Consider the following 12,847-nt stretch of genomic DNA (forward strand, 5'->3'; position numbering starts at 1 on the left):
TCCCAAAAGCCTGACTTTCCTTGGGCCTATGAGAAACAGAGTACCAAAGTGGTTAATAATGCAGGTTACTGCCTGGGTTCCAATCCCCGCTCCATCATCTACTAAAGCTGTTTAGTTTTAGTTATTCAACCTATCTGAAATCTCAGTTTTCTAACCAGGAACATAGAAGTAATAATATACTTAACCCTTTGAGTTGGAAAGAAAATCAACTGAGAACATAGTAAATTCTTGGGAAGAATGAGTGACAGTTATGTTGACGGTTTGCTATCCCCGTACTCAGTATATCTGATCAAATCCCCCATTTTGAATGTCTGTGATTATTTGGACCAGCATACAACTAAAGAAGTACAACAAGGATCATATTACTGTATTGCCCAGCTGCCTCTTCGGGTGCACAAGGAGATTACTAGAGATAATAGTAATTTGGGGAAGAAATGCTTTAATATACATATTTTTTACTTTCGAAAGTGACCTTTTAGAAAATTTGAAATAACATTAGACACAAGAGGCAAAAAGATTGCTACACAGAAATACCAATATACCCTTTATCCAGAGATCCTTTCAAGTTTTGCTCATTGTCCCAGCCATGTCCAGGGATATGACAACATGGACAACAGCACCATTCCCAGATTCCATTTGGCACCCAGCTGTCATGTGTCTCTAGGTTCCTTCAGCTGGGGGGCAATTTCTTAGTCACATCTTGACCTTCATGACCTTGACATTTCTGAAGTTGCTGGGCATTTCTTTCGTAGAGTTTTTCTTATTGTAGTTTGCTTACTGTTCCCTCCAGAAGAGAACCACATTATGCATTTTGGTGAGTATATTGCAGAAGGGAGGTAGGTAGTGTTCTCATTGAATTCTACCAGGTGGCACATGTCCCATTACTGAGGGTACTAATTTGATTCCTTGATAAATACAATGTCTGTGAGGATTCTCCTCTGGAACAATACTTTGGAGTTACTAAGCATTTTTCTGTGGAGAGACTTTTGTTTCATGCAAATGCCCCATTCTTCAGCATACTTTCACCGCTAGATGCAGTAGCTATTAAATTTATTATCACCACGATGCATAGAAGTGGTGGTTTTCAAATTGCAATACTTTCCTGTATTTATTATTTGATAGTAAAGAATAGTTTCTTTAATCTCTACTTATTGTATTAGTTCAATGGCTTAGTTTCTTTAATCTCTACTCATTTTTATTAGTTCAATGGTTTATAACCCACCAATATGATTATTATTTTGATGCTTAAATTTTTAGGAACCCCTTCGAACTAGATAATTTCTCCTAACGTGTTTCCTTCATTCTTTCAGGACTTCCTTTGTTTTTGGCACAAGATTTCCAAGTTCATTTTCTACTTTCCTTGACCCCACTTGGGATAAGCTACTTCTCCATGAAGGCTTGGTTCTTTTAGTGGAGAATAGTATGTAGAAATAGAAACGACATAATAAAACCAGGGTCTGGATGTAAGGTATGTTCATTGATACTGGGGCCTTGATGTCTGACGTGTGCCTTTTACTTACATTTCTATTAAATCTCTTATTTCATTCTACACTACAGAACTTATAATTCATTTGAATCTTCCTCTGTTCCATATTCGTATTTACTTCTTCATCAGTGAGAAACCAAGCCCCGTCATCCTCAATATATTTCTTATTTGCTCAATCCCCTTATGTAGGCAAGTTCCCAGCTTACCAAGTTTCCTCACCCCCACCCCCACCCCTGATACTCCATCGTGGCACAACCACCATTACTGGACCTGCCTGATGTCAGGAAGGAAGGAAGGGGAGAGAGGGAGGAAAGAAGGAGGAAGGGAAGAAAACAGAAGATTAACAGAATTGTCTTAATTTGGTCATGGTTTCAATGGGTGCTTATATCACTTAAACATTCCTAAACTACCGTTAAGTTTTACTTTTGTTGATCATTCCGTTCCTATGAAATTGCTGTTGGTTTTGTCTTTTGATTATTATTTGGTTCCTCTCACATTCTTTGTCATGACCAGGTTCTCAGAAACTGAAAGTAATAATGGGAGGGAGAGGTAATCAGTATGGTAGGTCATGCACACAAACCTTGGACCTTTCATTGTGCCTGGATGATAGAGTACTGAGTGACAACTCTTAACGAAATCCTATGGTGTGTGTGTGTGTGTGTGTGTGTGTGGTGTGTGTGTGTGTTTGGACCTTTCATTGTGCCTGGATGATAGAGTACTGAGTGACAACTCTTATCGAAATCCTATGCTGTGTGTGTGTGTGTGTGTGTGTGTGTGTGTGAGCGTGTGTGTCTGGGGAAGGAAGCAGAGAATAGTTTGTCAAAGGAATGGTAAGGTCTATTTCCAAAAGAAGGAAGAAAAAAAAATGTGTATCTTCTTTTCAATCCACATCTCTCTCCTGATTCATTGTGACAGTCTCCAAACTCATCTTTACCTTTGATCTTCTTAGCTTTTTTAGTGGAGGCCATTCATTATTCTCCACCAAGCTGACAACACTTCTTTATCCTCTACCACTCTGGGTCCGATTTTGCCTGGTGGGCATCTCCATTGTATCATTAATGGCACTAATTTGAATTTTGTCGTTATCAGGAAACTCTGAAGTTCTCTGGAACAGGAATCTTTTGATTCACTTTCAATCCCAAGCCTGAAAGTACCTCGAATTTAATAAGTGCACAATAAACATTTGCTGAATGGATAAATTAATGGATGTATGAGAGTGACCTAAGGAAGCTAGAGTTAGATACTGTCATCTCTTCCTTTGCAAGTTAGTATTTACAGTTGATTATTTTGGAGCAAGGTTCAGGAGTCTGCACTTTTAACTAGAGTCCCCAAGTGATTCTACTTAGGTCACACTTCAGGAAAAATTGAGATATGCTTCCATGTTCTTGATTTCAAATTTTAAAAACTAACTTCATTCTCCAGTGCCACCATAAGAGCACTTTCTTGAGCGCTGAAGACACTAAATGATTATATGTTTTAAGAGGCATTGGGATGCAACCCTGATTACCTATTAGCCTTCCGGGATGCACATTAACACAGCATTATTTTCCTTCTACTATATCATGTAGGCCCACTTAAATATTTCTTTACATTCTTCCAAATAGCTCTTCGCTACCTATGCATTTCACAGCTGAATCTAAAGTGAAACTTCCCATTTCTAAGAAATACGGACATACAGTTACTCTCGATTTGTAAAATGCAATAAGCAATGTTTTAGGATTACAAAATTGTTAATGCATGAGAACAAGGGCAATGGGCTTAAAAGTATTGACACCTAAAGGACATTTACAGATAACCTGGTCTCATAGACTATGCACAGGACTAGATAAGTGGCAAATGTGGTTTTTTAAAAATTTTATTCATTTATTTTGAGAGAGAGAGAGAGAGAGAGAGAGAGCACAGAAGGGGCAGAGAAAGAGAGGGAGAGAGAAAGAATCCCAAGCAGGCTCCGTTCCATCAGTGTGGAGCCCTATGAGGGGCTCAAACCCAAGAGAACTGTGAGATCATGACCTGAGCTTAAGTCAGACACTTAACCAACTAAGCCACCCTGGTGCCCCAACATGTTTTGTTATCATGGCATATTTTTTTTCCTTTCTAAGTATTCAGGCTCATATTAATAGATTATATAGTTTTTGCATGACTGGATTGCTTTATATACTTTCTAACTAAATGATCCCATAAGGAAAACCAAGATTTATTCCCACTTATATCCACATTTTGTTCAATAAAAAAAGAGAGTTGTGAAAGTTATGTATGAATTGCATGTTCTCTTTGTCTAATAAGATGGACAGTGTTTGTGTTTGAAGAAACATAATAAGAAAAAGCAGGCTTGTTATGTCTGTGATGTCTATAGGTATGAGCATGTCAACTGGTGAGAGAAGAGTCTGCACTCGTTCCTGTGGGAGGATTCACTCTGGAGAGTGGGAATCTTCAGTGACAAGGTTTTACCCCAGGTCAGATCAGCCAGGCACTTGGCTTCTTGCCGTTCTACTTAAGTGGCTGAAGTAGGGAGGTCAAGGCCATGGCCACCACTTCAAAGCCCCAGAGCCAGGCTCTGGGCCTCTCACTGAACCAGTCACATCCCATTTTCACATCTGATGCAAAGAGTTGTCTGTTCCATTCACCTGCTGGCCTTTGCATTTTATCATTGTATTTTATAGCCTCTATTCTTCCCACGTCTCCTCTTTCCCTCTGCACATGGAAGTTTACAACAGAGCCCCAGGTCCCTCAATAAGTGGATCATACGCTCATGATGCCTATTGGCAAGAGGAGTTTGAATTGCACTCCTCCTACACCGATTTACAGAAAGGAAAGAAGGACATTATCACAGATAAAATCTGTGGATTAATCTTTCTCTTTCGTTCTTATTTGAGAGGGGAAAAGGGGGCCACATTTTAGAGAAATGGAGTCAGAGAAAGCATTTTTTAAAGTCTATCACAATAGAAAAAGTGGAAATAAACCACTTGTACACAGTAATAGCTACTGCAGAAGTGACTACTATAGTACATCTCTATCATTGCTCAAACAATGACACAAAATTCTACCACAGCCACAATATTTATAGAATTTTGAGTGTCAAGCAATGCCAAAGCAAAGTGAAATTGAGTCACAAGCAGCTATTAGTCAAAAAAGGTTACTCTCTGGATGGTGCGTTCTCCTAAGGGATCTCTGCATTAGTAGCTACGGTTTCAGAGTCCGGTTATCCCTGAAATTCTCTGCCTGTGTTAATAGATGGTTTATCCTCAGTCACCAGTTTATTCAGTAGACTGTTGTGTGCATGTGGTTACTGAGTGAGTGTTTAATCAGTGCTCACTAAACTGGCAGAATTTGGCTCCAGTAACAGTAATGCTCTCAAGAGAGAATGTACTCTTAAGACAGTTCATTAAGAACAACAGGGACAAGTACATTTCTTTCATCCTTGAGTATACCTATTCAACCATGACGAACCAACTGGGCTGGTAGTCAATGAAAAAAAGAGAAAAAGCCTAGCTTATGTTAGTCTTATTCTGCTAACTTGTTTTCCGCAGATCAGGCTATGCCACTGACATTCCTCAGGGAATTAGCAATGTAATTGCCACTTAATTACAGTGCTCTATCATAGATCAATTTTTACTTTAGAGAATTATGCTGGGAAATGTGCCTTAGGAGTCTTATTTCTCTGTACATATCGAGAGAGTTTCTCTTTGCTGTCTTAAAATAAACATTTCACAGGAAAGATAGACTAAGGCTGTTTGTATCAGAAAAGCCAGAGCTGTCAAAGCTCCCTTAAATTTGATTTCTCTAGAAATGGAAGCATTCACAGAACCACAGGACTGGGAGAAATTTAGAGGAAGCTGCTCACCATGAAAGAGAGGGAGAGGAAATGCTCAAAGCTTGTCTTTAGTGAGCAAGGAAAGAAAAGACAGGCATGTTTCTTGGAGAAAGGCAGAGAGGGAGTTTTTTGCTCCTTCCTACCTCGGATCCCAGATCAGATTATTCTCCAGAATGCATCAAAATCCATTAAGAGACCATCTCTCATAGCAGATTTGGGCAAGATTTCATTAATGAGTGGAAGCGTAGTTAAAGCCATCCTCCCACTAACTTGCTCTGTAACCTTGGACAAATTTCTTAGTATCCTGGTACGTCAGGTTCCTCATCTATAAAATGGGAATAATACTAGTATATACTTACAACAGAAAAGTTTGTTATAAATATTAAAGAAACAAATGTGCATAAAGCTTAGCCTCTTGGTCAGACTCTTATTGTTTGGTTGATTGTTTTTTTTAGTAGAAGTTAACACAAATTAACTTTGTAAAGTCGAAATGTATTTGACATATGACATTATGTACATTTAAGGTATACATGTTAATTTGCTACATTTATATATTTAATATGTTTGCCATTGTAGCAATTGTTAGCACCTGTATCACATCACATAATTATCATTTCTCATTTCAATAACCTCTTTTAATGTTTAGGCTTAGCGTTGCAACTCTCAATTATATTACTAAACTGTAATTCTGTCATTCTTTTGTTCCTCTTCAATGGTAATTTTTGCCAGCAGTTTTGAATTTTTCTATCAGTTCTTCCTCTAGTAATTTATTTAAAAAATCAGAATTGTGAAAAAAATTGAGATTGATAAATTTAATTTTAACCGGACAATTTATCTTACAGAGCAAAACCATGTTTTTGGTACATGTAGGTAGGGCAAGTAAGAAATTAATATTACTAAGTTCCCTCAACATCTACTACATTTCCATATGGTAGATGATAAAATTTCTTTCCACAGTGAAAAAAAAAAAAAAAAGGCTCAGGGAGGTAAAATGGCATTTTTAATGCATCAATAATTTTCTAAGCTTTTCATGATAAGGACCTTTCCAAGACGTAAAAATATCACAGATCACTTCGTCATGATAGTCATAAGCGTTGTTATTGTGAACGAGAATAAACATAGTGATAATAGTTGAGTATAATTGTATATTATATGAATTATAATTGTAGCAAAATAAAAATGAAAAAAAAGCAGCTTATATTTTTATTCAGCCTATAAATTGTGATGTACACATTAGTCCAAACCTAGACTTCTTGCAATAACTCTGCGTGGACCTCCAGGGCTTTTTAATCAACAGTTTTAGGAACCTCACCCTATATAATTATGCATAATTATTAATTATTATAATCATTGATTATATAATCATACTATTGATTACATATTATTATATTATTGCTTATTATGTAATTGATTATATGATCTAATCATATAATCATGACTATGTAACATGTTCACAGCAGTTTTGAAGCATTTTTAAATATTTGGTTTTTTCACAATTTCATTAGATTAAGTTTACTAACAATACAATATTTATATAAATGAGATTTAATAAATATCAACTTGAATGGATGTCTTTCATTGCTATTAAAATAAGCATTTACTCACGTAGAATATGTGTGTTTTAGGGAATATTTTTGTGGGGCCTCACATTAACAAGAAAAACAGTTTTATAAGGCAGGGAGTAACAATTTTAGATCCAACCATTAGTCAGAAAGCTTTTTGTAAACAAATCTGCTTTATATTCTAGTCACAGTAACATTATGAAATGAGTAGTTATCATAAACATTGATTAAAAAATCACCAGCTTGGGGTGCCTGGGTGGCTCAGTTGGTTAAACATCCAACTCTGATTTTGGCTCAGGTCGTGATCTCATGGTTCATGAGTTCGAGCCCCCTATCGGGCTCTGTGCTGACAGTGCAAAGCCTGCTTGGGATTCTCTCTCTCCCTCTCTCTCTGTTCTTCCCCCATTGCATGCTCCTCTCTCTCTCTCAAAATAAATAAAAAATAAATTAAAAAAAATCACCAGCTGATGAATTCCTTTTGTTTGATCTGCTTTAAAGTTCTGAGAAGAACTGGAAATTTCACCCCCCTCTGACTCTATCTTATCTTATCTTGTATCTTATCTTGTCTTTTATCTTAGCTTATCTTATATCTTATCTTATCTATCTTATCTATCTATCTTATCTATCTTTTAAGTAGGCTTTGAGCCCAGCCCAGAGCCCAGCTTGGAGCCCAGCATGGTGTCTAAACTCATGACCCTGAGATCAAGACCTGAGCTGAGATCAAGAGTCAGACACTTAACGGACTGTGTCTGTCTTTATTACCTGATATGACTGACAGTGTTGACTTTCAGATACCACTTCTTCTTCTCTTTTTTTTTTTGAAGCAAGAAGGCAAAACACAGTAAACTACATACTGTAGCACTTCCTTTACTTTTGTTCTTTCCATTTGTATAATTTATGTAGATAGACCATAAGAAACAGAATATAATAAGACTACTGTACGATACTTTCCTAAAAGCAGTTGACAAAATCCATACATTAAGAGAACAAAGCAGTATTGTCTCATGACAAATGACTATCCTGACATGTATAAAGCAGAGTAAGCTACTAAACTTGTATAATTTACTCAGTTAACAACTAATTGCTTCTTTTTTGTTAGGAGTTTGCCACCAGAACACAGGTCTTAGGAACACATCACTAAATTTGAGCCAAAATGGAAAAGGAAAAGACTCATATCATATGCTATCATTGGACATGTAAATTCAAGCAAGTCTATTACTACCAGCCATCTGTTCTACGAATGTGGTGGAATCAACAGAATAACCATCAACATTTTTGAAAATGAGACTGCTAAGATGGGAAAGTCCGCTTTAGATATGCCTGGGTCTTGGAAAAACTTAAAGCTGAGTGTGAATATGGTATCACCACGGGTCTCTTCTTATGGAAATTTGAGACCAGCGAGTATGTGGCCATCACTAATGCTCCAGGACACAGAGACTTTATCAAAAACATGATCACAGGCCTATCTCAGGCTGACAGTGTTGTTCTGACAGTTGCTGCTGGTATTTGTAAATTTGAAACTGGTGTTTCCAAGATTGAGAAGACCAATTAGCATGCCCTACTGGCTTACGTGTTGGGTTTGAAACAACTAACTGTCGGCCCTTAACACCATGGATTCTACTGAGCCACTCTACAGTTAGAAGAGAATGAGAAGTCAGGCTCTACATCAAGAAAAGTTTCTATAACGTTAGCATGGTAGCATTTGTGCCCATTTCTGGTTGCAATGGTGGAACATGCTAGAAATAAGTGCTCAAGATGTTGGTTCAAAAATGGAAATTCGCTATAAAGATGGAAGTGCCAGTGGTGCTACACTGCTTGAAGTTCTGGAAATATCCTGCCACCAACTCATACAATTGACAAGTCCTTCATCTGTCCCTTCGGGTTGTTATATAATTGGTAGTATTAGTATAGCTGCTGTGGGCTGCATGGAGACTAGTATTCTAAACCAAGCATAATGGGGCACCTGGCTGGCTCAGTGGGGTGGAACATGCAAATCTTGATCTCCGGGTCGTGAGTTCAAGCCCTGGCATAGAGCTTACTTAATAAAAGAAAAATAAACCAGGCATAACAACCATCTTCACTTTGGTTAACATTACAACTGAAGTAAGTCAATTGAAATGCATTTTGAAACTTTGTGCGAAGCTCTGCCTAGGAACACCACGGACTTCAATGTCAAGAACACGTCTATCACAGATGCCTGTTGTGACCATGTGGCTCATAACAGCGAAAATGACTCCACTGATGCAAGCGGCTGTCTTCACTGTTCAGGTGATTATCCTGAACCACTCAGGCCAGATCAGTGGGGACTATCCATGTGAGCTGGAGTGTCCACATTGTTCACATTTCTCGTAAGTTTGCCAAGCAGTGAAAGAAGATTGATAGCTGCTCTGGTAAAAAAGATGAAAGTTGGCCCCAATTCTTGAAATCTAGTGGTGCTACTAACATTGAAATGGTTCCTGACAAAATTGTGTGTGTTGAAAATTTCTATTATCCTCTGGGTCATTTTGCTGTTCCTGATATGATGGAGACAGTTATTATGGGTATCATCATGGCAGTGGACACCAGAGGCTGCAAAGTCACCAACTCTGCTCAGAAAACCCAGATTGGCTGAATGAATATTATTTAGAACATGGCACTCTGTCTTGGCTTGTGGAAGAATGTCTCAGAGCCGTTTGTCTCGCTTGGCCATTTCAGTTTAATACCTAAAGACTGGTCAATGATAGAAGTGCTACGTAAAACATACGAAAGGAAGGAATGTTTTCCCCACCATTTTTTTGTGGCAATTTTAAGTTGTTAGATTTTAAAACCAGTACTTTTAAAATAGAAACATCTTGACCAAAATCGGTCAGAGAATGTTGAGACCAATTAAAACAAAGTTTGATAAGCCTGTGTCTTCTTTTGGTCAGCACCAAAGCTTCCCATAGAATTTCCTGGGCAAAGATGTAAGGAGAAAATAATGTTGCCCATGATCTACTTCTGGTATTCCATTTGCCAGAACTTGATGAATTGGATATTTAGAGTTAAATGATTATTCTCAGGGCAGTGATTAAAGTGTTTTTTCTTCATTTACATCTAATAAAGAGGATCATCTCTTGATTTAGATACTCACGAAAAGTTATGGGAGGGATCTGTCATTTTCGATTTTCACATTTCTTAGGATAGAAGAACTAAGAGTAACTTGTTATGTTATGTATAACTTCATAAGAGGGCCAAAATTCTGCAGTATTAGAAGCCATGTATGTGACATAGAGAATTTAATTTTATGTATTCTATAAATATTTAGTTAACTTGGTACAATCTCTTACACTTAGTTTCCCGGTTCTTAATGCATTGTCACATTTCCAAATAATGCAGTCAAGTTTATTAAAACAAAAGAGTCTGAATTATAAGGTTAAGTATTTTGGATTGGCCTACTTCTAAGAGTTAATGCTGTCCAGTTTCTAGGAAAATAAAGATACTAAAGTTGAAAAGTAAAAAGAATAAAAGAATAAAAAGAATAAAAATAAAAAGAATAAAATAATTCTTTTTCTTCTAAGGGTGGAATAGCTTGTTGCATATTAGTACCTTCACCATAAACCAATAGAAAAGCTGGAAAAAAAAAATCTGTTTGATACCACTGAAGAGATATCAAGGCAACTAAGATTTCAAGAGTTAGGATCCTGGAATAAAGAAACAAAATTAGGGCAAACCCCACATTATAACTAGTCTAAAAATTTTACAACTGCTTTTAAAATGCCCTTAAGGCGTTTTAAGCACTTTAAGATAGGCTAAAAGGACAAGCAGAATGTGGTAATAAGAAATTAGCAAGATGAATAGAGATTCCAGCAACTATGTGGGACCATGAAAACAAAAATTACAATTAGGGCCAGTGAAGGACATTCTGACTTCCAGTTTATATCTAAAAGGTATACATTCTAAAAATAAGATCAATCAAAAATAGACTAACCTTCATAAAAGAGTGAAATCCAGCTTTGAATCCTATTTAAACTGCCTCTATTTTAATAAAATTACATACTCTATGAAAAAGATAATGTCAGTAAGGGCCTCAAATTATATTTGCAATTATATATATAAATTATCTGAAATTCGACAAAAAATGATCAAGTATGCCACAGGAATAACTAGCCAAAGAAAACAAAAGCACAAGAGTTAAAAACAGACAATAAGAGCGGATCCATCAGTGATTATAGATATTGGAGTTATCAGTTGTGAACATTCATATAATTGATTGATATATTCAATAAAATAGATGACAAAATGAAGAAATTCAATATGATATAACTGGAATGTATGAAAATATTCTAATGGAAAACACAAAATTTAAAAATATAGCAAATGGCATAATAAACTTTTTTTAAAGGGTACACATTTAACAGTAATTTACATGCAGCAGAATTGAGAACTATGAACCAAAAATAAAGTCACTAGAAAATATATAGATTAAAGCATGCCCCCCAAAAAAAACAAAACAAAAAAACAAAGAAAAGCCCCCAAAAGATGAAAATACAAAAAATACCTTAAGCAATCCATAGGTAAGAAAGAAAAAAGCCCATTACATGTGAAATTGCAGTTTTAGAAGGAGGGGAGAGTGTGAAAAGGCAGAGGCAATTGCTGATGAGATCAGAGCTGAGAATTTTTTTTAAACTTAGAAACCATAACAATCCACAGATTAGAGAAATTCTATGAATCCCCAGAAGTGTAAATCAAACAAACTGTACCTAGGAACCTGGGAAATTTATATTAAAATTTATGAAAACCAAAGGCACAAAACAAAAACCCTGAAAGCAGGCAGAGGGCAACAATCATATATACTTTCGGTCCAAAGCCTGACTTTTCCACAGAAATTATGGAGGCAACTAGACAATGAATCACAAATTTTAAAATGTAGAAAGGGATTAACTGCCAGCTTAGCGAAAAGGTCCTTCAAAATAAAGGCACATCAAAGATACTCGCAAAAGCAAGAAAAATTTGGGAGAACCATTACCAATAGCCTCACACTAAACCAAAATAAAACAAAGGAAAAAACACACACAGGGAATTCTTCAAGTAGAAGAAAAATTATTACAGTTGGGAAGTAGAAACACACAACAAAGTGATGAGAAATGAGACTCAATAAGTACTGGAAGTATAAAATAATAAAGTATTTAAAATATATGTAGAATTAAAGGGCATCAAAATAATAACACCAAGTTTGGAGGGAAAAAATGGAATTAATCTAAGATTCTTGTATTGCCTGGAACTTAGTATTTGTATTTTTTAAATATTATACGCTATAAGTTAAGGAAGCATGTAATAATATCTAGGATGATAACTCCAAAAGGTGAAATAATTAACTAATAAGCTAAATAAAGCAAAACTGAAATGAAAAAAATGATATCAAGAAAGTAAGAAAGTAGAGAAATACATCCATGATGGAGAAACTGGTATTGGCTTATACTCCTATAGTCAACAATTTAAAAAGCTAGGGCAAAAATAAGAGCTATAAATTACATTAAAAATATAAAAATTATAAAATTATTGAAATTTATGAAACTTATTGGTGGCTTCTGGATAGCAATTAGCCAAAAGCTATATTTGATAGAAGGAAAGCCTATGAAAAGAACCTCATATCTCTCCTGGCTTTCAACTTGAGGAAATTTGCAAAGTGCAATGTAAGACCCAATAGAAAGGGATGATCTAGGTGTGCAGAAGAAAAGGGAGGTTGAAATTTGGGGCTGACAAGACAGCCGGGATTTCTGGGCCATAATATTGGATGGGTCAAAACTGCATAAAAGTAGCCCCAAGAAAACCTAAACTGAAATTCATCTCAGGCCCCTGAGCATATATATGCTAAAACTCTGGAAGGCATGGCAGAGAAAGGCCGCTGGGAAACTGAGGAACTGAGTGAAGACTTCAGATATCAGTAGGTGTGGAGAAGATATGTGTTCTGCATAACCAGAATACAGAGACCATGGAGAACACCATGGGCTTTTAAATGAGACTCAAGAA

General features: G+C 36.4%; 1 pseudogene; it reads left to right on the forward strand.

The window, feature by feature from the left end:
• The first annotated feature begins 237 nt into the window (after nucleotides 1–237).
• On the forward strand, nucleotides 238–9,470 carry LOC115515016 (annotated as a pseudogene).
• Nucleotides 9,471–12,847: the final 3,377 nt, after the last annotated feature.

Source organism: Lynx canadensis, chromosome B2 (genome assembly GCF_007474595.2).
Source record: "Lynx canadensis isolate LIC74 chromosome B2, mLynCan4.pri.v2, whole genome shotgun sequence".
In the NCBI taxonomy this organism is placed as follows: domain Eukaryota; kingdom Metazoa; phylum Chordata; class Mammalia; order Carnivora; family Felidae; genus Lynx; species Lynx canadensis.